Here is a 25,233-nt window from a genome sequence, read left to right as displayed (position 1 = left end):
TTTTCTAGGGATAATTTGAATATTAAATGAATTGAAACCCTCAAGAAAATCCCATACCCTATGTTTATAAGACTTGAGCAAACTGTTCTTGGTGCTATTCTAATTTCTAACTTGATTAACCACCAACTCACTATCTCCATATACACTTAAGGCTTGAATTCCTCTTTTCTAAGCAAGTAGGAGACCTTGAATCAAGGATTCATACTCAGCCACATTGTTAGTGCAATTGAACTGGAGTCTAAAGGAGAAGTACTACCTTACTTGTGCAGGAGAAATCAACATCACACCAGCACCTAATCCATTCTTATCCCATTCTTATTCCTTGAGCCATCAAAGTGCCTGCTCCATATCCCACTCACATCTTCTTTAGTCTCCACAAGATTGGGAACTAGAGCATCCTTCTCTAATATACAATATGTACTAAGGCCTATCTCAAGGGTTTCTGACATAGGGTCAAATTGATATGCATTAGCTCATTCATCTAAGAGAAAAATAGGTACCTCTACTAGTGAAGTAGTAGGCTCATTCATTATGTCATTCTCATCCATTTCTAGGATAGTGCAATTCATGTTGATGAGATTAGGGGTGTAGGGTTCAGTATAATGGAGGGCTAGAGGCTCTTCTCTGATTGAAGCTTTAGCCCCATATCTTATTCTAAAAGACATATATGACCAATCAAAAGATATGTAACCACCTATTTGGGCAGTGAAGTCTCTTGACAGGCAGATGGAAAAATGTCGCTTGACTTCAACAACGGATATATCTTGAGTTATAGTACAACCAGGGCATGCATGTAGGGCCATTTCCACATTCCTAAGTATCTCTTTAGTCTTGAAAATACTACCATCCAAATGTAATACATCCCTAATAATGGGCTCATATTTCATTTCTAAGGCATTAGCAACACACCTAGGCATCACTGAACTACTAGCCCCTAAATCAATCATGCAATTGTGGACTAGTTTATTCCCTATAATTAGAGAAACATAAAAAGGAGGGTATGTAACCTTTTTATTTGTTTCTTCCTCCCTTGATGGTTGTACTAGGCTTGTGGCACTTTCCATGCTGGGTGGCGGATCCTTTGGTTCAATACTTTCCAATTCTTGTTGCAGCAACCTCTTTTTCATGGGTATAGTAGCAACAGCATCTCACATGGAAATATTCACATTTTTCTTCATCATTTTTTCTACCACACTGATTGGCGTAGTAGGTGTTTTGGTAAAAGCCTTGGGAGCTAGATTTTTAGGAGGTTGAGATGGAACAACCTGAGGATCACTTTCATCCTTTTGCCATTATTTCACCTTTGCTGCTGAAGGTTATTTGATTGAACATTTACTACTTGTTCATGAGGTATTGCATTTGAAGTTGAGGCTTGATTAGGAGGAGAAGGGGTAGCATCTTCAATAGCTCTTCTTTTGCTCCTAGTGTTGTGAGCAATGGAATCTTAGTTTACATTACAATGCTCCTCCACCTGATGATTCATAACAGAGAAATCACCTTGTCCTTGCATATACGAGGCATCTTTAAATTGGTTCTCCTTGTATGATTATCCTACTGTAGGCTCCTAGATGGTCAAAGACATAAAGGATTTAGCCTTCTGACACATACAATAGGCATAGGAGTAGTTACAGGAGGGACAAAAATCCTGATCTTGGGCCATGTTGTTTTAAGGAACTATGGCCATGCTTTGGTTTACATTTGAGGTTGAAGCATGGCTATTCTACCTATTCTAATCATAAGAATTGTTCCCATAATTTTGATTTTGAGGCCTACCACTATTCAAAGTTTAGTGTTGCAATTGATGAGCCTTACTACCTTGAGCTTGCTATCTCTCTAAAGTCACCACCTTGTTGCTCACTTTCTGCATCAAAGAGAAGCTATCCTCCAACTTCTTCTCCTGGCCTTGCAATCTCTTATCTATGTTCCCTACATTCAGCATCATAGATTGCATCATTTCCTTGATTTAATCTATTCCATTTGAAGATGTGGAAGCTTGAGGGACTACAGCAATGGATTTTGATGTGGAAGTTGTGGGAAGAGGAGCCATTGTTGGTTGGTGATTTGGAACATCAAGAAAGAAAGGCATAAGAGGCCTTGGAGCTAGCTTACCTCCTTGTGTTAGGATGTTTTCTGACTTTATTGCTATGTCATAAGCATTAGGTAAGGTATCTCCTCCCATAGTTTGTATTGTAGTGGCAATGTCATTGTTAAAAGCTCTAAGGTAATGCAAGAAGGCATTACTAGGGGTATGCTTTACTAAAGTAGGTATTCTATCCCATGTCTTTTGAAATCTATAGTTGAAATCAATCATACATTCATTGGGGGCTCTTTTTATAGTAGTCAACTATTCTAAAAGTGACAAATGGTCACTTTTGTTCTCAAAATGTTTACATAGTCCTGCTCCTAATCCATCCCAATTTGCTATGGAACCATGAGCCAAACCTCTATACCATTGTAATGTTTTTCCTTTCAAGGATGAAGCTAGAAGCCTAACTACAACATCATCCTCTATAATACCATGGATATTACAAAAATTTGCAACTTCTTGAATGTGTTCTGAGGGAGAGATTGAAGTTTCACCAGTAAATTTTGGTACACTTTTGAGTGTAGCTATTGGTATGTCATATCTTTGGGACAATAAAAGAGGACTCCTGCCATTAAAGGTGGCAAAAGTATAGGCTCAAGGTTGTACCATATATACAAGTGATCTATTGATATGTGTTGATGGCAATCTAGGCTAAGATCTAATAGCAGGATGAGTAGAGATAGACCTTGCAGGTGTATTTTTTGCTATTGCACTCCTAACTGGCGATAAAGATACTCTAGTCTTACTTCTTCTAGGATTTGAAAATGAAAGCTCCTAGTACTAAAATTTACCTCTAGAAGATGCCCTTGTTTCAGCTTTGGGCATGAATTATTGTAACTTTGGTTTGGAACCATATGTAATTGAAGCTCAGAGTCACCAAGTACTTGAAAAATGAAACCCTTGAAGGCTTGAACACCGAAGCCAATACTATATCCTCAATATTAATCTAGAAATCTTCATTTTGACAGTAGTAGACTTGAAATTTTTTGAATATTTTCTCACCGGGCATGCTAAAAACTATTGTCACAAAGGTTTTCACCCTTGTCCAAAGTTTTTACCTAAGGATAGCCTTGTGAAACATGGAAACAACCTCCAAGCTATGGGACTTGAACTATGAGGTTGAGTCTCTAGAGAAGGTCGGCTTCCTTTACTATCAGGGTGCACCTAACTACTCTTGGAGAGGAAAAGGGAGAAGGAATGCATGAAAAGAAAATCTACCTACTCTAACCTAAGGGGGTGATGCACCAAAATAGAGTGTTCAAACCAATCTCTTCCTATACATGCACTATTGAACCATCATGACACCAAAATATATACACATCTAGACTTGCTTTAATCTAACAATCACATGCAAATCAGAAAACCCAAATGAATGACACAAGGAAAGAGAGGATTCACTTATATACCATTCATAGGCCAAAAGAGATACAGTCATGCAAGATTGTAGATCTCTACAATACACCAATGAGAGGCAAATATTTATTGCACTTTACATCAATGGATGAAGGAGATAAGGTAGAATGTCATACAGTTTAGAGACAAAGGGAATTTACAGTGAAATTATAGAGCAATATTAGAGAAGTTAGAGAAGAGTCAACTGACATAAAATCTACAAAAATTTCCTTTATAGCTTAGGCATAACTGAGATATTTTTCTTTGAAGTTATTCCACAACCACTGCTATTAATTCTCTAAAAAGATCTAGAGAAAATCTGATCTAGGCACAGATTCAAATACAATGAAATCTGACATTTGTTGAAACAGGGCCCTAACAAAAATGGCACCATTAAACCATTCTGGCCAAGTAGATGGATGAACTGAGGTGGTGGAGTTTTCTCCTACTATTTATTGAGTTTAGTATTCATTCGAGAGTGGTTGGAATTGATCACAGGGATCAGATCATGTGGTAAAATTTGATCTCCTTCATTTTTGGCTCATGAATCATCAAAAAATAGTAGTCAATAGAATACTACAACCAGAATGGGCCATGTGGACCAATTATTTTATTTCATTTTGCCACTTGCAAGGTCTTCCTAAGATTGACCACATCTAACTGACTAACCTCCTCAGACCCTGACCATGGCAATCTCCCAATTGCCAGCCTCTAACTGTTAATGCCAACTCTAGCATTATCTCCCTAGGCCCGCAAGGACACGTTTTGCTGAATCACTATCTTGCTATACATAAAAAGTGAGCACCTTTCCATAGCAAGATAGTGACCATTGTTGATTTTGCATTGATCATGTGGGAGACATTTGATGCATTACTTAAGAGAAATATGGTGGGCCCCTTGTCACTATGTCGTTGTTCGTAACCTTCATGCAACTCACCATAGCGAGATAGCAACGGTCGTCAATCTGAGATCAAATCAAGGGTACAGAAACTGCATGAAGTACCCTGAAGAGTGGTGGGTCCCATACTTGTTATGTCACATAGACTAAACATCTTGCAACTTTCCATAGTGAGATAGTGAGGACTATTGATCTGAGATGATCTGACGATCAGGATCATTGACATGCTTTATGAATGGGCATGGGTCTGGGGCACTGATGACACAAAAGAATATGCACTGTTGGCAACAAACCAAAACCTTACTTTCATCCTAGTCACCTTTCCACATCATTTGAGGTCCCACCATGTGTTTATTTACCGGTTGGGCGCTATGTCGCTAACGACAAGAAGAACAAGTTTCTCAATAGTGAGATAGAAACCTTCGATGCTGTCACTTTCCTCGGTGTATATGTGTACCCCACTAGATGCCATCGTGTGCCAAAACTTTATAACTGATATCTGATAGAGCATTATCTGGGACCCATCTTCTAAAAAAAATTTTGCAGGATTACTTTTCGTCAAGGCACTATGTCAGTAACAACAAGAAACACAAATTTCTTGATAGCGAGATAGCGACTTCTGGAGACTTATCAAAATCAGTGCGAAAATTCATTTTTCAGTACCACAGCAAAATTTTGATGGTCGCTATCTTGCTATGGAAAACAACCTTGCAACTTTTCATAGCAAGTAGGTGACATCCATAGATCTATGCAAGATTTGATGGCGCGGAAAGTTGTAGGCTAGCGGAAAGAAATATCATAAGGTTTAATCATTTTATTTTGTATTTCCAAGGCATTAAAATAATAGTAAAGATGGGAAGTGGTCGTTGGTTGGGTCAAGTATTCAAAATTCAAATTTTGGCGGGGGTAAAATTAGGTAACATCTGCCTCCTCCATTTCTGGATGCTTTGTTTTCAGCTTATTGCATTTTTCTTCAAACATTCCCATGTTTGTTCTCTAAGTAAATTGGCATAAGGCTCTGGATTTGACAAAATTTTCATCAGAGACAAATTCATGGCTAGCCTATTCCATTACAAGGTCCAACTCTCTTACTCTATAGTCTGCCACTATTAATTCAAGGCTTGGCATTGGAGGTTCTTGAGGATTTCCCTCTTCTAACTCTACTTGAGTAATGAACACTCCCCCTTGGGATCCCAATTGTTCCACCTGCTCTTTAGTGAGTTGTTCATCTCCTATTTGTAATGGGGACTGAGTAGGTGAATATTCCTCAATTTGAGGTGTTTGTTCCTTTACTATTTTTTGCCTCTTGGGTGAGGGCTCATTAGGTCTTTCTTCAAGAAAAAAACTTGTTGATCCCATTATCTATTTTCCTTTATTTATAGTGGCCCTTTTATTTTGAATTATATTGTAGCCAAATTTTCTTTGAACAACTAATGCACTGATCCTACTATAGGAGTAAAAGATAAACTCCTCATGACCTCTTTGTCCTTCTGAGGAAAAGAATTAATAAAGAATAGCTTCTTCTCATTCATGACTTCCATAATTTCAAAAAAAGTAGTCATGAGTTTATTCAATCCGTCGGCCTCTATTTTTGCATCTTTTAGAGTCTTATAATTATTATCAAAATAATGAATGAATTCTAAAACCCTAGAATAAACCCTCCATTTTTCCTTTTTGATCTCCTGCTCTTGTAGAGAGAACTCATTCCTTATTATGCCTTTAGGAAAATAAAATTGATGGTATTTTGCACCAACTTTAGCCCTTTTCCTAAACACATCAAAAAATCCTTTAGTGTCACAAAAATAGGGATGAGACACAACCATCTTGTACTGGTCTAGGAAATTATACAAGAATAACCAACCACCTTTTGTGATTATGAAATGATGGACCATAGTACAAGTGGGTAAATTGAGCCTCTTCCCCTTCTAGCCAATTGTACTTCATCCAATCCTCCTAGCTACCACAACATCTCAGCTATCCCTACCTTCAAAGGCACCTGGTAGGGTAGTACATGGGGAGTTCCTTGGAAACCATAAACCCTAAAAACTATTGAAACAGGGTATGGTGTGATATCTACACAATTATGTGATACTTTCAAATCAGAAGGATTATCCATGGGTCTGATAAAATCCATTAGTGCCTTGAGGATTATGGTATTGTCCCTTAATATGAGGCATCTTAACCTAAAGGAAAAATACCTATCAAATCTCACAAAGTTGGCTTCCTCTACATCCTAGGTCATGTTTGCACTCCACAACTGGACTGGCAGATCTTCTTCTTCATACTTTTGGTTTAAAACCATCTCCTTTTCAAAATATGCAATCCCTTTAAATAGGAAAATGTGCATTAATAGTGAATAATGGCCAAAAGTTTTTTCCACCTTGCTCTTCACAATTCCAACTAACCCTATATGAATTTCCTCTACTATATAGGATGCAAAATTAAAAATAATATTAATACCAAAAGAGGATCTGAGTCAACATATACATAAATTTTATTGGCACAAAATTTTCCTCATCCTCACCAAAAACCCTATATAGAGTCATATATATTTCTATGGCCCTAGAAGTGAAAAATCTCTTTTTAAAAGGCTCTTTAGTAGATGTTGTGACTACTAGCAAATTTCCAATTGAACCTATGTGTACCCTCAATACACCCTTCTTGATCTTATCCTTCTTAGATAAGTATTCTTTCTCCAGTCCTAGCAGGTCAATGGTTACATGATAATCTAAAAATGGTTCTAAACCAAAAACTTCTTAAATTTCTTTAGGATTTATTCTTACCAAGAATTCCCCATCCATTCTTCTCACTATCCTAGTAGATGGGTCATAATTTTGGGCAATGGACATGAGTAGGTCAAAATCCATAGAATCACCAAGGAACACTAGGTTTCCCAAATCAAAATTCCAAATGTTTCCATGGGGAGAAAAAAGAATTCTTTCTGAGAACCACTTCTTAAAAAGATGGAGCCCTATTTTAGTAGTGGTAGCATCTCTAACCCAATTCCCTCTATCATACAACCCATCCCCAATCTTGAGCCTAGGGTTCATAGAAATTAGCTTTTTCATTTGGGCAAACTCATTTGTAGACTCAAGCAATAATTTAAGAAGGTCATCATGTATATTTCTACTTGCATAATCTACCTTTCTTGAGAAAACTTTCTTTGGAGGCATATTTACTAGTGAAATAGAAATACTAGTACTCTTCACTATTTAATAGATTCAAATACTTAGTTCTTCAGTATCCTTCTCAAAATTCTACAAAAAATGGTGAATGCTGAAAATCTCTTGCAATTTCAAATGTGTGAGGAACAATTCTTCAACTAGCTCTTAGCTCTATGTAATTCTGAAATTCATTTGTGTAGAGAAGAAATGGTGAAATCTTGCAATATATCTCTAGTTCTAGTTCACACGGGGAGCTTTCAATTTTCATAAATGACTTGTAAGGAGAAATAGGGTGGCAACACCTTCTAATTTTGAAAACACAATGTTGATTCTAAAAAATCTAACAAGCTAGGAATAAAATCATGAGTGACTCATTTTCAATTTGCCAGGTGGTAGTTAACCCAATCATGTTTCTCCATGTAATCTTTTCCATCCACTACTGGTAACTTTTTCTAGGCCCACTGATGCTTGCATACATGTGTCACACTCTCGTTATGTCACTATGCATAAATGTTGTATCAACTTCTACATGCAACATAGTGACCATCGTTGATTCATCTTAATTTGACGATGCATATTTTACAAGCATTTTAATGTAGTTACGGTGGGTCCTTCTATTTTTCTTTTGGTTGCCATGTCATGTGCACTAAAGGCCAAGAAAGTTTCCATAGCGACATGGTGCCCACCATCAATATGAGAAAATCTAATGGCATTAATCAACACGAATTCTCTTTTGAGTGTGGATCCATGTGGTATCTGACATCTAACCACCTTGACATGATGGCATAAAATTTATAACTATCAACCCTTTTGGCACTACCTTTTCAAATTAGGTCCCACCATATTTTTAATTCATGGAAAGTCACCATGTCGCTATCGAAAAAGACCTTACATTTTTTTATGGTGACATAGCGACCACCGTAGAATTCAAAAAAAATTGGCCCCATGAAATCAGCATTATGAAACTTTATTTACTGCACCTCTGACATTCCATAATGATGACACAACTTATTGATGACGAAGAAACTTTCCAGTGCTCATTTTTTGTATTGGTCCCACCATGTTCTCCTTTTGTGGGAGATCACCATATCACTGCTAGCTAAGTTCTCAAAATATTTGGTGGTGACATGGCGACCACCATTGATCTGGGAAGATCTGATGGTGCGGGTGAAGCCCATTGAAACCACATCAAATATCAACTAGGTCCTAGGTGTAATACATACTTGGTTGCTATGTTAGATGAGATAAAGTGACTGCAAGTTTCAATAGTGACAAGATGACCACCATAGATCTTTAAAAGATCTGATGATCATAAACATTTTGGGGAAAAATGGAGCCAAAATGAAGAATCTTTAAAAGGTTCCCAAAATATATATTTTTTCAAAAAATGGCTTTTCCCACTCCTTTTTCAAAAGTGAAATGTATGACCTAAAGGGCTCGCTTAGGGCATGAATATGCTTTAATTAGGGTTTTTGTTAGGGCTAATCATTTGAAAAGGAACCAAACCCTAATTTTCTCATAAAAATGAAGAAAAATCACAGAATGACAAATTCATAAAAACATGAGGCAAAAACATGAACAACATGACTAAGGGCAATGATCCATTTTTTACAAAATGTTACTACAATGGCCCACCCTTTAAATATAGCCTTTGTGTATCATGCCTAGCTTGAAGGTCCTCCATGTCAATCTTCTCATAAACAACATGATTAGGGTTCATCTTGAATACTTCTATGATTAGTTCAGGTGAAACCTTAAAAAGGTTATCCCCTACATGGTTCTTCACAACCCTGGTAATTGGATCATACTTCTTGGCCATATCTGCTAGTAGGTCACCATCAAAGAAAACTCTAAGAGCAATCAATTTTCCTATGTCAAAATCCTAGACATTACTTATTGCAGTATCTAATTTCCTCTTTGTAAACCATTTCTTGAAAAGTTCCAGGCCTCCCATAGATACCTCTGCATCTCTTAAACAATTTGTTTTATCATAGAAACCCTCGCTAACCAGTAACCTAGGGTTTTTTGGAATCAATTCCCTTTCCTTAGTCAATTCATTTATTGATGGTGGCATTTGTTCCAAATCATCATCATGAACTACTCTTTTCAAGTAATCTACCTTACCAGAAAAATCCTTGCAAGGAGGAATTTTTTCTAGTTTACCCTAATATAATCACAACTTCTCAATTCTTAGGAATTTAGACAACTTACCCATTTTTTCTTTTTCACCTCTGTGAAATACTTTGTAATTTGTTGAAAACCTTAAAAAATTATTGCCCTAGTTCTTGGAAATACTAAAACTATCATAATTTTGCGATCTTTTGGCTCAAAAATGGTGTATTGGGAAATTTACTGTAGCATTAAGGTCGCACGAAGTGGCACTAAATAGAATTAATGCTTCTAACAATCAATTTTCATGTTGTGCCTTGAATTTTAAATTCCCTTCATCGATCATGAAGCATCAAACGACCTAATTTGAATTTAGAAAAGCTACATTAACACTTTGGAAAATTTTCCATGTGTCAAACAGGTACATTCCCGTGTTTTGTAATGTTCATGCATCTTCAGGAAATGGTCAAGTGCAGATCATCAATCTTTAGAAGATCGACGATCATAAAAATTCTCATAACTTTGTAGTTCTTGATTTTAGAATTATGGGCCCACAACTACACTCATTTTCCAGCTTGGCAAATACATGTACTATCTTACCAATCACTGCACTCCATATCATCATGCTCTTTCACCCTGGCATGACTCAACAATCTCCTTAATGATCGGTCCCACTTTGCCACATGGTGAATAGGTTCTTTACCACTTTGATTAAAGTTCCTTCACTTTTGTTTTGTGGGAATGCAATGCCTATTGATCTTACCAAGATCAACGGTGTATATAGATCATGCCCTTTTAAAATCCAACTAACAAAGTTAACCAATAAATGCATTGTTTCTTTTTTTTCATGTTTTGATAGTTGGCAATTGTGCATTCTACATTATGACCTTTAAAAATTGTAGGCCCATGACATCATCACATGCTACATGTCAATCAAGCACTTTCTCTCTTCATCTAAACTTTAAGCTTGTTTATATTGTGGGTAAGTGCTATTTGTTGATCTTCTCAAGATCAACGGTGTACATGTCTTATGTCCTTTGCATTGTATCAACATTATTTATGACATCACTAAAGACACATGTTGTCGTTGCACTTTACCACTTTTGTAAATTTTGCACATCTTCATGAAGTGGTAATATGCCCATTGTTGATCGTTCCAAGATCAGTGACATGCAGATATAACACCCAAAAGTGACCCCACTTCTCAGTTCAACCAATGAGATGACATGAAAATTTGAACGTGCTCTGACACTCATTAATAGCTCTAAAAAGTTCTGACAACTATGGGCTTTTTGCAACATAGTGAATGAGTTATCATCATGAAATACCACATGGCACAAAGGTGCTTGCCTGCATTACATAAACTTTGAGAAAATTCATCTTGTTGCAATCTACCCACTGTTGATCTTCCAAAGATCAATGGTCAGCAGGAACAAACCACCATAGTTAAGACATTTTTCCAAATGCTTGAGAAAATAACCATAGTTAGGGCACTACTTACAGTGAAGGGATTTTATTTTGCAAAAGTAAATAAAATAATTATAGGAAGATGAAAACTTAGGATAAGGGCTTCCCACATGATTTAATAAAAAATTACTTTCCACTATTTTGAGGGCTAGGGCACCAAAACAAGGGTTAATGAAAACATGAAAGATTTTCATCTAGGGTTTTAACAAATTTCACAAATTTTAAACACAAAGCTAGGGTTTTTCACCGTAGGGTATAACAAAATATAAGGAGTGGAAAACTAGGCCAACAGATCACATCATTCCAAGATTCTTAAGAAACTAGTATGGCTTGACTTACAGTAGGAATATAGCGACATGATCATGATGCTTAGTCATGTAATACCCCAAAATTGGCTCATTGCCATGATACCAATTCTGGTCTATTTCTAATCAATCCTAAGTCCTATTTCACTAGGCAAATTCTTATTCTGCTACTCGCTACTTGACTTAAATGTCAGATGCAGAAAACTCTAATCTGCATTCATCATGCTTATTATTTAATTCCTATAGTATTTACTCATATTAGTTACATTAAACCTATTGATTAATATTTAATTTAATTAATAAGTATTTATACTTTAATTAAATTAAATTATATCCTAAGGCTAATGTACTATGGGATTAAATTTATTTAATTTAATAAATATGCCCATTTTAATTAATTAAAGGAAATTATTTAATTAAATAGAGAACTTACTTCTAATTAATTAAACAAAGTTATTTAATTAAATGAGAAGTCATTCCTAATTAATTAAATGAAGTTATTTAATTAAATAAGAAAAGTGCCTCTAATTAATTAAATAGAATTATTTAATTAAATGAAAAAGGTAATTATGAGAACATATCTCATTTTATTAAATTAAATTATATCCTAAGACTAATGTACTATGGGATTAAATTTATTTAATTTAATAAATATGCCTATTTTAATTAATTAAACAAAATTATTTAATTAAATGGAGAACTTACTTCTAATTAATTAAACAAAGTTATTTAATTAAATGGGAATTCATTCCTAATTAATTAAATACAGTTATTTAATTAAATAAAAAAAGTGTCTCTAATTAATTAAATAGAATTATTTAATTAAATGAAAAAGGTAATAATGAGAACATATCTCATTTTATTAAATTAAATTATATCTTAAGACTAATGTACTATGGGATTAAATTTATTTAATTTAATAAATATGCTTATTTTAATTAATTAAACAAAATTATTTAATTAAATATAGAAATTACTTCTAATTAATTAAACAAAGTTATTTAATTAAATGGGAAATCATTCCTAATTAATTAAATGAAGTTATTTAATTAAATAAGAAAAGTGCCTCTAATTAATTAAATAGAATTATTTGATTAAATGAAAAAGGTAATTATGAGAACATATCTCATTTTATTAAATTAAATATCTCACCAAAATCTCTCTTCAGTTCAAAAAAGGGAAATTTCTAGTTCACTGTTGATCAAAAAGAAATTAAATCAGTTAACTCCTTATTCTACTCAAATTAAATTAGTTAACTCCTTTTTCTACTCAAATTAAATCAGTTAACTCCTTATTCTACTCAAATTAAATTAGTTAACTCCCTTTAATTTGGGAATCTCCCTTTATGACTGAACTTCACCTTTAATATTGACCATTGATTGAAATCGATCTCAACCGTTGATGGATTCCAGGAAAGTCTATTTAAGAGACCCTCATCTCTTCATTTTGAGAGGAGGTTGAATGAGAATTTGCATTGAATTGCGGCTGGATTGTGCATTCATTTGAGCTCCTTACTTTCATAAGATATTCATTTTCTAGCTTAATTTCATTTAGCATAATATGCATATGATTAATCTAGTTTCCTTTACTTGTTCTTAGATTAGAATGCATTCCTCATTCTAGATTAATCTGCATAATCATATAGATTAATTTTATTTCTTAAATCCTTCATTCTTAGAGGGTTTGGTTGCTTAACACCTCAAATCTGAGGATATCTAACAAGCAAAATCTCTTTAGATAGAAGGCAATAGGTCGCCTTGCAGGCTGATTTTCGGATGAACAATCCAATGTTCATTCCGAGATGAATCCGCATATAATGATCATGTTGAAGTGTGTGTGTTAGCAGAGGCCACATTTTCATGCATACATTTTTGGCGCCCACCGTGGGGCTAAGAAATCAATTTTCTGGCCTCATTCTTTTTGTTTTGGATTTTTGTTTTTTGTTTATATCTTGTTTTGCAGATTTGACTTGTTGCAGGTTTGAAGACATTTCGAGAAGGCATCGAAAAATGATGAGAAAATGAGCATTTGAGAAACCTCTTCCTCTTCTCCTCGTATTCTTCTTCTATTTATGTTCTTCTTTTTCTTCCTTCTCATGTTCTAAAGTTTTAAATTAAAAAAAACTTGATCAAAATTCTTTTTTTAATCTTTTTTATGATTTTTCATAAAAATCATAAAAAGTAGACCAACTTGATGAATTTTGGTCTGAAATTTTTACTGAAGGTTCTAGACAATAGGAAAAAATCACATGCAAAATTTCAGATTTTTCTGATTCAACACTTTATTTTATAGATTTTTTTAATGATTTTGTCATATGCAAATTATTTGAGCTAGTAAAATAACACTTTTTGATGTGATTTTTGTTTTGTAGATTCATGACCATGTCTGGCATGTACAGTAAAAATTGCAGAATTTTTGGATCAAAATTGGATTTTTAGTAATTCGTTAATGGTTGTTTCATTGAAAAATTAATTTACATAGCAAATAATTGAATCTAAAATTTTTACTGAAATTTTAGGATGATGTCTAGATATCGTAATAAAAAATTTAGAGTTTTTAAATTTAAAATATATTTTTATTAATTCTTTTATGGTTTTCCATAAAAAAATTAATTTATCAAATATATCTCAACATTTTGATCTGAAATTTTTATTGCCAATTTGGGACACTTTTTGTAAACTACAGTAAAAATTTTAGATTTTTTGGATCATAATTCTATTTTTAATATAAAAAATTATGTGTTTTCATAATAAAAAATGATTAACTCATGATGCAAATCTTGGAATTTTAACCAATAATTTTTATTACAGGTTTTTTTTTGGAAAACAGCAAGGAAGAAAGAAAGGCCATCCAAATATGACAAAAGAAAGCAACATAAAATAAAATAAAAATGCATCCCGCTTTTGCTAGCTTCGAAAATAGCACAAGAATTGTTAAAAATTAGGTAAAATCTACTAAGTGTGTTGCGAGGATCACCAGGTAACCTTCCTCAGCTGATAAAAATTCATTTGGAGCTAAAACAAACATCTCTGGTGTCAAGCTTGTGTGTATTTCCTTCCATATTCTCATTTTACAACACATGCATAATTTGATACTAGGTGGTGATCTCTATTAGTTTCATCTAGCAGGCTTAGTTACTAGTGATAGATCTAATTAGCTATCTTGGGTTATTGGACTCGCTAATCCATTGGACCCTCGTTCCACCCTGTGGTTGCAAGATCAGCACCACGTTAAAGGGGAGGGGTCTATAGGAAATAAGCGTTAAATGCTCCACAAGGCAACCCTTTTGTGCTTTCTAGAACTCACTAGTTTCTGAGTTGTGGACTCGTTTTGGCTTGTGTGAGGGGTTAAATGTTCCACATCTTTGGATTCACCTCACAATAGTTAAAGCATTAAGTGTACCACCTTGTGCTTTTTGATTGCTTTTGGATAGATTTTCTTTCGGGAATTAACATTTGTACACACATAGTAATTAGGCCCCCATGAACACTATTTGTGGATCTTGAGGGAGTGGATTCCTAGTGAAACTCCTCTCTAAGATGGATTCCTTGTAGGTGGGGAGGATACTTTGAGCATCTCACAGATAGATGAATCTTCAACTTGTTGATTGAGAAATCCTTTCTCCGGAGAGGTTGATAGATCACTGGGAGTTGATATCATAGATCTTTAAGAGATACTCTTAGTTTAGAGTGTCGGATTAATATGTCTGCTTTGATTGGGGTAAAAGTGAAAAGGTGTCAAGACCTTGAATCTGGAAGCTAAGTCCCCTTGTAGTACATTATTGTGAGTTGGTCACCTTTAGAGAGGGTTAACCGTAGCAGACAATCCCTCTACAGGGAAAACTGCGTTGACGAAACCTCGAGTGGTAATAGCCATTTTTGACATGGTAGTGACAACCGCTATATAAATGTCCTTGTGGAAGAAATCTCCATGGGTGTGGTTCATTGTGGGTTGTCAGATCTCCCCAGCAGCTCTTGAAGATTAAGTTCTCAGACTGTGTTGAAACCTCGATGTGCCGGGATTGGAGGTCACCCCTGTGAGTCATAAAAGTTGCAGAGTCAAAACATTACTAAAAACCTTAGAGAGGCCAAACTTTTCACTTTCTAGGAATGTGTGCAATGATTGCAAAACTCTTTGAAAACATACACAAATAGCTCTCCTAGGGATTAGCACAAACTAAGTCACTTGATTGTTCATGCGCAAGATTGCTTTTTCCCTTGCTCATTGTTTTCAGACGTGCTTGAAATCACCTGCTTGTTGTTCTACGTACCTGTTTATCTGCCTAGTTACTAAAACGAATCAAAAATCTATCCAAAACTATCTAAAATCTTCAAAGTCTTTTCAAAATCCAGTTCAGTTGTCAATCTGGTTTCCATTTTTGCACACAGTTTGCAAACTTTTGCGTGAATACTTGTTGTCCTACTACTTCTTCACGCAGCTTTGTCCAAGTTCTCGTGCAAATAGTTGCACATCTCCATGCGAGATTTTTATGCTATCCAAGTTAACCTTGCACTACTTTGCGTGGCCTATAGCACATCCTCGTATGGAATCTTTATGCTATCTTGAGTCTTTGCATGGCCCTGTATACTTTCTCATGTGCCTTTCAAAGGATCTTCATGTGAGATCTTGAGTCTGAACTATCAAGTTAGTTTGTTAGAGCTATCTGTGCTCTGTACCAAGTTTGTTTCCTACATTGGTTTACTGTTTCTCTGTCTGAAAATAGTCCCAAACAGTGGCATCGTGCTTAGCTAATGACTTGCGATCCATACTTTAACTAGTCTTGTCTCTCAGTTATCTTTCTCTTGTCCTTTAGTGCTTGTTGTACTTTGTGTTATGATAGTCATAATACTTGGCTGTCCTAGCCTTCAAATCAAACTATTCATACCTTAGTATACTGCACTCTTATCTTACTTTTCTGAGACTACGTTCTAGTGTGGTCCTTGTCTAAGCTTTTTCTTTCTGTCATTGTCTATGACTGTGGCAACTTGACTTATGTTCTAAAACTTGGTTGTCACTACTTGAAACATAGTACATGAAAATGGCTAACAACAAATGTGCTAAATCTAATATTCCTAGTGAGAAAGAAGAGCTACTTATTGCAAACATGAAGAAACAAATTGAAACGATAAGTGCTCAACTTCAAAGACTAAAAGAAGAGGAAAACACATCATCGAACAAATTCTCCTTGAGAGAAATTTTTCCTTTCTCCTATGACAACCAAAAATCACATTCTTGTGATCTTGAATCCAAGACATCTGAGAACACCTCACATACGCCCAAGAAATCTAGGAATATCTTTGAAAACAAACCTTGGGAACCTAAACCAAAGCGTGATTTCACACCTTTGGGAAAATCTTATGAATTAACCTTGGAAGAACTTCTTGAAGAAAAACTCATTACTTTACCTAAGATCACTTTGGCAGGGGTTTCCTTTATGAGTAACTATTTTGTCTATCATAGACATAATTTACATAAAACTTCCCATTGTAAGGAGCTGAAAAACAAGATCCGAGATCTCTTTGACAATGGTATAATTCAAAAATCTAAGCTCTCAACTACTAAAGATTCTACTCTCAAGAAGGATCAACCTCATGAAACCATGTCTAGTAACGGTTCAAACACAACTTCTACTTCCTCCAACATACATCCACCTTCTAAATTATCCAATCTTTCCAACCCATATTCACCAAAAGAACTCACTACTCCCCCAGTTGACTATGTGTACCCTCAAGGACTACCTTTAAAGGAAACTCAAGCTAATCTTGACTTAGATGCAAACCTCTCCCATACTACACAAAGCAAAAATCCAAAACCTCCATGTGTTGCTCCTCCTATTATCCCCAATCCAACTATTCCTCCATTGTCCCTTCAAGAGCCTATTATCGAGACTCTAGAAATATATTCGAATACTGATTTAGATACTCCCTCATCCTTGGATTTGGTTTCATGTCAAGAGGACCACTTAAATGATGATGAAACAAGTGTTGATCAAGACCAAGATTCCTTCATCCCCTTTCAAGTCTTCCAAGATCTTGTGCCTCCATCTCAAGAGTCAGATAGTCCTCCATCTCCCATGTCATGCACCTCTACTAAGCAAGATCAAGATATTCCTGCCACCATCCTTAAGGAGATTATAAAAGACCAAGAGAAGGATACTTTTCCTATGTTACCTAAAATTCCTTTTGAAGAGAAAAGTGTTCCCTTGCTCTCTTATTCTACCTCGCTACATTCACTTCCAAACTATGCTCAAGCTTTAAATACTCCTATCAAAGGTATTGCTCCTATAACAGTTACTCATAAATCTATTGATGACTTTGGTCATATTGCTCACTCTAAAGATGTTGATATCCATACTCATGGTCCATTCACATCTTCTAAATCTATCCTTGGTCCCTACCCATCTAAGCTAGAACCTTCAAGTCTTCCATCCATATTGGGACCTTATGTTCCTCTATCTCCTACTTCCACTCTTAGCTCATTATACATTCCTCCTACCCTACCCCAAGATCAAAAAAGATGCACATACTTGAACTCTTCACATTCACCTTTCCATCTAAACCAGTCATATTGGCCTCATTCATCCACAAGTCCCAAGTCCTTTGGAAGAAATTTGGATGATCAACTCAAACACAAGTGCATGAATCCATCCTCAAAAGTTCACTATGTCTCCCCTAATCGACATGTGAATGTCAAGAAGAAAAAAACAAAAAAGAGACTACAAAGGTCCACTATTCAAAGAGCTCAACCAAAGAAAGTATGGGTTCTTAAATCTGTTATTGAAGAAATGCATTCCAAAGCATCTAATGAAAAATCAAAAGCTATATGGATTCCCAAGTCTCTTTTGAAGGACTTGAATATTGAAAACAAAGCAAAGTTGACATTCAAGCTTTCAAAGGTTTCCACTCCATCTCTTTCACAACATCTTCCTAAAAAGGTTTCAAAGCCTTCTACTCCACCTTCCTCTGAAATTATTCCACCACCTCATACATCTAAACCTCATACTATTGCATCCATATTTCCTTCATTATTCCATCACCCTTCAAGGTGTGTGTCAATGTTGATCTTGCCCACTTTTTCTTCTCCCCTTGCGCATCCCTTTCATTACCCTATCCACTCCACCTTCTATCCTCCACCTTTTATCCTTCCATCCCATTTATCTTATCCACAGCCTAAACCTTGTCCTCCATATATCTTTTCTACTATCTCCCTCCATTATCTTATCAGCATCTTTGAGCGTACCTTGCTATGGCCTTGGCTTATCATAACTTACATTATAGGAGTGCTGTCTAACTTGAGAAAGGTTTGAATTCTTTCAAAAAAACTCTAAAAATCCAAAAAAAATGAAAAAAAAATGAAAAATGAAAAAGTGCCTTGGTGAAAACCACTTCTTGTGGCACCTTGGTAGCAAAAGTAAAGATAAATAAATCCGTCCTATGGTGAAAACCACTTCTTGTGGCACTTTGGATAAGTACCATGATGAAAATTTGGTAAACAGGCATCATGCGTAATTCTTCCATCCATGACATCCTATCATGATCTTTCTCATCCTTTAGATGTCCTCATCTCAAGTCATTCACTCATAACCTCCATAACAAACTTTTCTATCCTATTCAATTAACCCTTTGGTCTTGATCAATGAAAGAAAGAAGAAAACTTAGTTCTTAGCAATCTCTTGACATGGTCATCTTCGTGGATTACTTACATGATACCCTTCATTACACCATGAGCTTATATTGTTATATCCTTTTCCCTAGCTTGGGTAATCTTGTGAAAGCTTTCCTTGAGGGTAAAATTCACTGCTTCATACTCCTTACCTTTCCATCTCTTCTTATCCACTCACTTGCTACTACATATTGTTCTGCACCTTGCTAGACACTAGAACAAAATCAAGGTAATCCTTCTTGAGAGCTAGTAATCTCTGAAAAAATCTAAAAATTGCAAAAAGTCCTAAAAAATTGTTAACCTAGTGAAAACCTAGCAATAGGCGCCTTGGTAATACCAAAATAAAATGAAAAATCTCCAAAATTAAAAAAAAATCAAAAAGAGAAAAATTAAAATAAAATTGAAAAAACAAGAAAAGTGTCATTGGTGAAAACCTGAAAACAGGCATCATGGTAGCACAAAAAAGGGAAGATCCTGCCAAGAAGGTGAAAACTTGGTAAACAGGCACCTCTTGTTCCCAATGCTCCATCTTGTAGTGCATCTTTTGGCTTTCTATACAGTCACTTTCATGTTTTTTCTTTCTTGCTTTTTCCTACTTTCTGCTCATGTATCCATGGATTGAGTCTTGTCATAGCTCGAGGGAATTTCCCTTTAGTGTCACTCTCTTTTCAAGATTCTCCTCATAGAATCTCCTTCGCAACAGTCACTAGTGGTCCTCACTGCATCTGCCTACTGTCGCCAGTGTCACTCTCTTTTTGTGATTCTCCTCATAGAATCTCCTTCGCGACAGTCACCAGTGGTCCTCACTGTGTCTGCCTATTGTCACCAGTGTCACTCTCTTTTCGAGATTCTTCTCATAGAATCTCTTTCGTGACAGTCACTAGTGGTCCTCACTATGTCTACCTATTATCGCCAGTGTCACTCTCTTTTTGAGATTCTCCTCATAGAATCTCCTTCGCGACAGTCACCAGTGGTTCTCACTACATCTGCCTATTGTGGCTAGTGTCACTATTTTTGAGATTCTCCTCAGAGAATCTCCTTCGTGACAGTCACCAATGGTCCTCACTATATTTGCCTATTGTTTCCAGTGACACTCTCTTCAAGATTCTCCTCATAGAATCTCTTTCACAATAGTCACCAGTTGTTTCAGTTGTGTCTACCAACTATTGCTAAGGTTATGTCTCCAGATTCCTTTATGGAAGATCTCTCTTGTGCCAGTCACCAGTCATCCTAGCTGTGTTTGTCTATTTTTGCTCAGTCCTTCTTAGGTTTTTCATCGTGAAGATTCCTCTTTGACCTCAGTCACTAGTTGTTCTGGCTGCATTTGCGTACTGGCGTCACCCTACCGAAGAGATTTCTTTCAAACATGTTCTAGACACTGACACTTGACATCAATCCCAAAACATTGAACTCAAAAATGATATACTTGTTTGGATATGCTGAGATTTTTCTTTGTTTGCTTTGTTTTTGCTTTATCATATCTCCTTGAGCAACTCGATGATGTCATCTTCAACTAGAGAAGTAATGACTGGGGGCATAATTTTTTCTTGGCTTTCTGTCTATGGTTTAGTTCTAACAAGTTGATACATTCCTATAAAAGGGGTGTCCACTATAAGAGCCTCCATCTCATATTGGATGGTCGTGTGTACCTCGACTCCTTTTATAAAGATACATCAATGACATTGGTTCTTCTCCTTGTTTGTTGGAGTGAACTCTTCATGCTATAGTACATACTGATACTCGTCCTATTAAGTGAATGTACAGGTCACTGCAAGTATATCTAGCACACTTCTTTCTCAGGTTACGAATGCAAGGGTCATTGTGGACAGTATAAATACTAAGTACTCAGCATAAGATGGATCTCTCGTGTGTTTGGTGTGTTTTTTATGCAAGCAACATTCAGGTCATCCTAGCATCTATGCTTTGATGCTTATGTTAACTTGCTACATTAAAAGGGACAAATGTTTTGGTCATTCTGGCCTCTTGTGCCTCGAATGCTTACATTTAATCCCGAAAAACCAATAATGTATGTTATATTCATATTTCCATGATTGCAATGTCAGTGGGAATTGTATGACCTACGAGCTTTGTTCTATATTCAGTGATGATTAAATATCGAGGCTCGATAACCAGACCTAGGGTTGCATTTAACATAGTCTTGCATTGCATACTTCACTTGCATAAGCATGCGATTCAATTACAAATCTACTTTCACCTTCTCTGATGAGAGATTGCGAATCTCTTCAAAGAATCAAATTCATTCACGAACTGCACAAATGATTGATTAATCACCCTCTTGGCTACTTTGGTTTCTGTGAACCCATTTTTTTCGAGATCGAATTCAAAATCTGACACACTTAAGTGGCTCAAAAATGCATTTTAAAATTTTTTGTGCAATCCAAATTTTTATAATACTTTGCGATTCTTGGAATCTTTTCAACACAAACTTGGTCTTTTGGACCTCGAGATCGTTCTGATCTCTTCATATTTCTTCAAATCATTCCAATCTCTTCATATTTCTTCAGAGCATTCTGATCTCTCCAAATTTCTTTAGATCATTTTGATATCTTCAAATTTCTTTAGATCATTCTGATCTCTTCATATTTCTTTAGATCATTTTGATCTCTTTATATTTCTTTTGATCATTCTAATCTCTTCATATTTCTTCAGATCGTTTCGATCTCTTCATATTTCTTCAGCTCGTTCTGATCTCTTCATATTTCTTCAGATCATTCGAATCTCTTCATATTTCTTCAGATCGTTTTGATCTCTTCATATTTCTTTTGATTGTTCTGATCTCTTCATATTTCTTCTGATCATTCTGATCTCTTCATATTTCTTCAGATCATTCTGATCTCTTCATATTTCTTCTGATTGTTCTGATCTCTTTTTTATTGTTCAGATCATTCTGATCTCTTCTACATTCTGTTGAATCTCAAATTACTTCTGTATCTATTGTTATATTTCTTCACGTCTATTTTTGGTGGGCAATCTTTTGATTTCGCTCCTGAGGGGGCAGGATGATTACATCATTGAATACATATTGCTTGGGGCATCTAGTTCCCATCTTATGTCCTTATCACTTGGGGCATCTCATCACTCAGGGCATTTTGTTCCCTTCTATCTGGCATCTTTTCCATCTATCTTATCTTTTCATGAATTGATCAACCTTATAACAACTCTTCTCAGAGTTCAATAGATAGGTATTGGGATAGTCTAAACCCAGACTCCTGAGGATCAAGCCTCGTTCTGGGGATGATTCTATGACTCATGATTGGACCTTGTTATCTTTTTTTCAATCTCTTGGGTATCTAGGTGTTCTATCTGGATCCTTAAAGGTTAAGCTCCATTTTGGAGATAATCTTCTAAATGCTTTCAATTTCAGGTATCTAGACGTTCTGTCTAGATCCTTAAAGATTATGCTCCATTCTGGAGATAGTCTTTTATATGATATCAATTTTAGGTATCTAGGCATTCTGCTTGGATTCCTTGGGATTAAGCTCTATTCTAGGGATAGTCCTTAAAAGCTTATCAATTGGTCTCCGTGTCATCACCTTCAGAACTAATCTCATCTTTGAATCACGTTTTCTGATTTTTCTTTGAATTGAATGTGTTGCTCGCACATTCATTCAAAGAGGGGCAAAAATGTAATACCCCAAAATTGGCTCATTGCCATGATACCAATTCTGGTCTATTTCTGATCAATCCTAAGTCCTATTTCACTAGGCAAATTCTTATTCTGCTACTTGCTACTTGACTTAAATGTTAGATGCAGAAAACCCTAATCTGCATTCATCATGCTTATTATTTAATTCCTATAGTATTTACTCATATTAGTTACATTAAACCTATTGATTAATATTTAATTTAATTAATAAGTATTTATACTTTAATTAAATTAAATTATATCCTAAGGCTAATGTACTATGGGATTAAATTTATTTAATTTAATAAATATGCCTATTTTAATTAATTAAACAAAATTATTTAATTAAATGGAGAACTTACTTCTAATTAATTAAACAAAGTTATTTAATTAAATGAGAAGTCGTTCCTAATTAATTAAATGAAGTTATTTAATTAAATAAGAAAAGTGCCTCTAATTAATTAAATACAATTATTTAATTAAATGAAAAAGGTAATTATGAGAACATATCTCATTTTATTAAATTAAATTATATCCTAAGACTAATGTACTATGGGATTAAATTTATTTAATTTAATGAATATGCCTATTTTAATTAATTAAACGAAATTATTTAATTAAATAGAGAACTTACTTCTAATTAATTAAACAAAGTTATTTAATTAAATGGGAAGTCATTCCTAATTTATTAAATGAAGTTATTTAATTAAATAAGAAAAGTGCCTCTAATTAATTAAATAGAATTATTTAATTAAATGAAAAAGGTAATTATGAGAACATATCTCATTTTATTAAATTAAATTATATCCTAAGACTAATGTACTATGGGATTAAATTTATTTAATTTAATAAATATGCCTATTTTAATTAATTAAAAAAATTATTTAATTAAGTGGAGAACTTACTTCTAATTAATTAAACAAAGTCATTTAATTAAATGGGAAGTCATTCCAAATTAATTAAATGAAGTTATTTAATTAAATAAGAAAAGTGCCTCTAATTAATTAAATAGAATTATTTAATTAAATGAAAAAGGTAATTATGAGAACATATCTCATTTTATTAAATTAAATATCTCACCAAAATCTCTCTTCAGTTCAAAAAAGGGAAATTTCCAGTTCATTGTTGATCAAAAAGGAATTAAATTAGTTAACTCCTTATTCTACTCAAATTAAATCAGTTAACTCCTTTTTCTACTCAAATTAAATCAGTTAATTCCTTATTCTACTCAAATTAAATCAGTTAACTCCCTTTAATTTGGGAATCTTCCTTTATGACTGAACTTCACCTTTAATCCTGACTGTTGATTGAAATCGATCTCAACCATTGATGGATTTCGAAAAGTCTATTTAAGAGACCCTCATCTCTTCATTTTGAGAGGAGGTTGAATGAGAATTTGCATCGAATTGTTGCTGGATTGTGCATTCATTTGAGCTCCTTACTTTCATAAGATATTCATTTTCTAGCTTAATTTCATTTAGCATAATATGCATATGATTAATCTAGTTTCCTTTACTTGTTCTTAGATTAGAATGCATTTCTCATTCTAGATTAATCTGCATAATCATATAGATTAATTTCATTTCTTAAATCCTTCATTCTTAGAGGGTCTGGTTGCTTAACACCTCAAATCTGAGGATATCTAACAAGCAAAATTCCTTTAGATAGAAGGCAACAGGTCGCCTTGCCAACTAATTTTTGGATGAACAATCCAATGTTCATTCCGGAATGAATCCACATACAATGACCGTGTTGAAGTGTGTGTGTTAGCAGAGGCCACATTTTCATGCATACAAGTCACACTTTTGGCATTCCTCATTCCTATAGGTTTGAATCTTAGATTTGGTACTTCATTGAACAAGTGGCAAAAGAAGGTGATAGGATAGATTGGGTTGGATTCAAAAGTGATAACCTAATGAATAATTAATGAATCTAGAGCACAAAAGAAAGTTTTGCATGAGCTCTTATGTCATCTATATGCTATCATGAAGGATGAATTATGATGGACAAAGATGTAAAGGACTTATTGGGAATAGAACCCAACACTTAAAAGTTCATTAATGCTAGTTGTAGTTGCAATTATATGTAGAGGATAATTATGCAAGGGTTAATGATTTCTTTTTCATTCGCATAGTGAGGACCCTATAAATGAAGTTGCATATGAGATTATTTGTTGGCACAATGAAGTTGGTGGAGGACTATGATGCTTGGTTTAATCAATTTCCCACCTTTTCATACATCTAAGTTTGGGGATTTTCCATAGAGCCATACAAACTTCCAAGATACCCAATAGATAAGATGGTCTTATTAAAGTGCACTCAATAACCCATAGTCTAAGACAAGACTCAAAAAAGGGAAGAGGAAGTTGAGATTGTAGTTCCCAAATTCTTCTAAGAGAAGGAAAAACTAAGATGTACACATGTCTAAAGGAAATAGAGAGATCACCAGATGAGCTTCACTTCTTTCATCTTCCACTTTATCTAAAAAGGTTTGATTTTGATCCC

This window comes from Cupressus sempervirens, chromosome 5 (assembly GCF_028749045.1).
Source record: "Cupressus sempervirens isolate cs-2001-9-10 chromosome 5, ASM2874904v1, whole genome shotgun sequence".
NCBI classification, from domain to species: domain Eukaryota; kingdom Viridiplantae; phylum Streptophyta; class Pinopsida; order Cupressales; family Cupressaceae; genus Cupressus; species Cupressus sempervirens.
Note: the sequence above shows the minus strand (reverse complement) of the source record.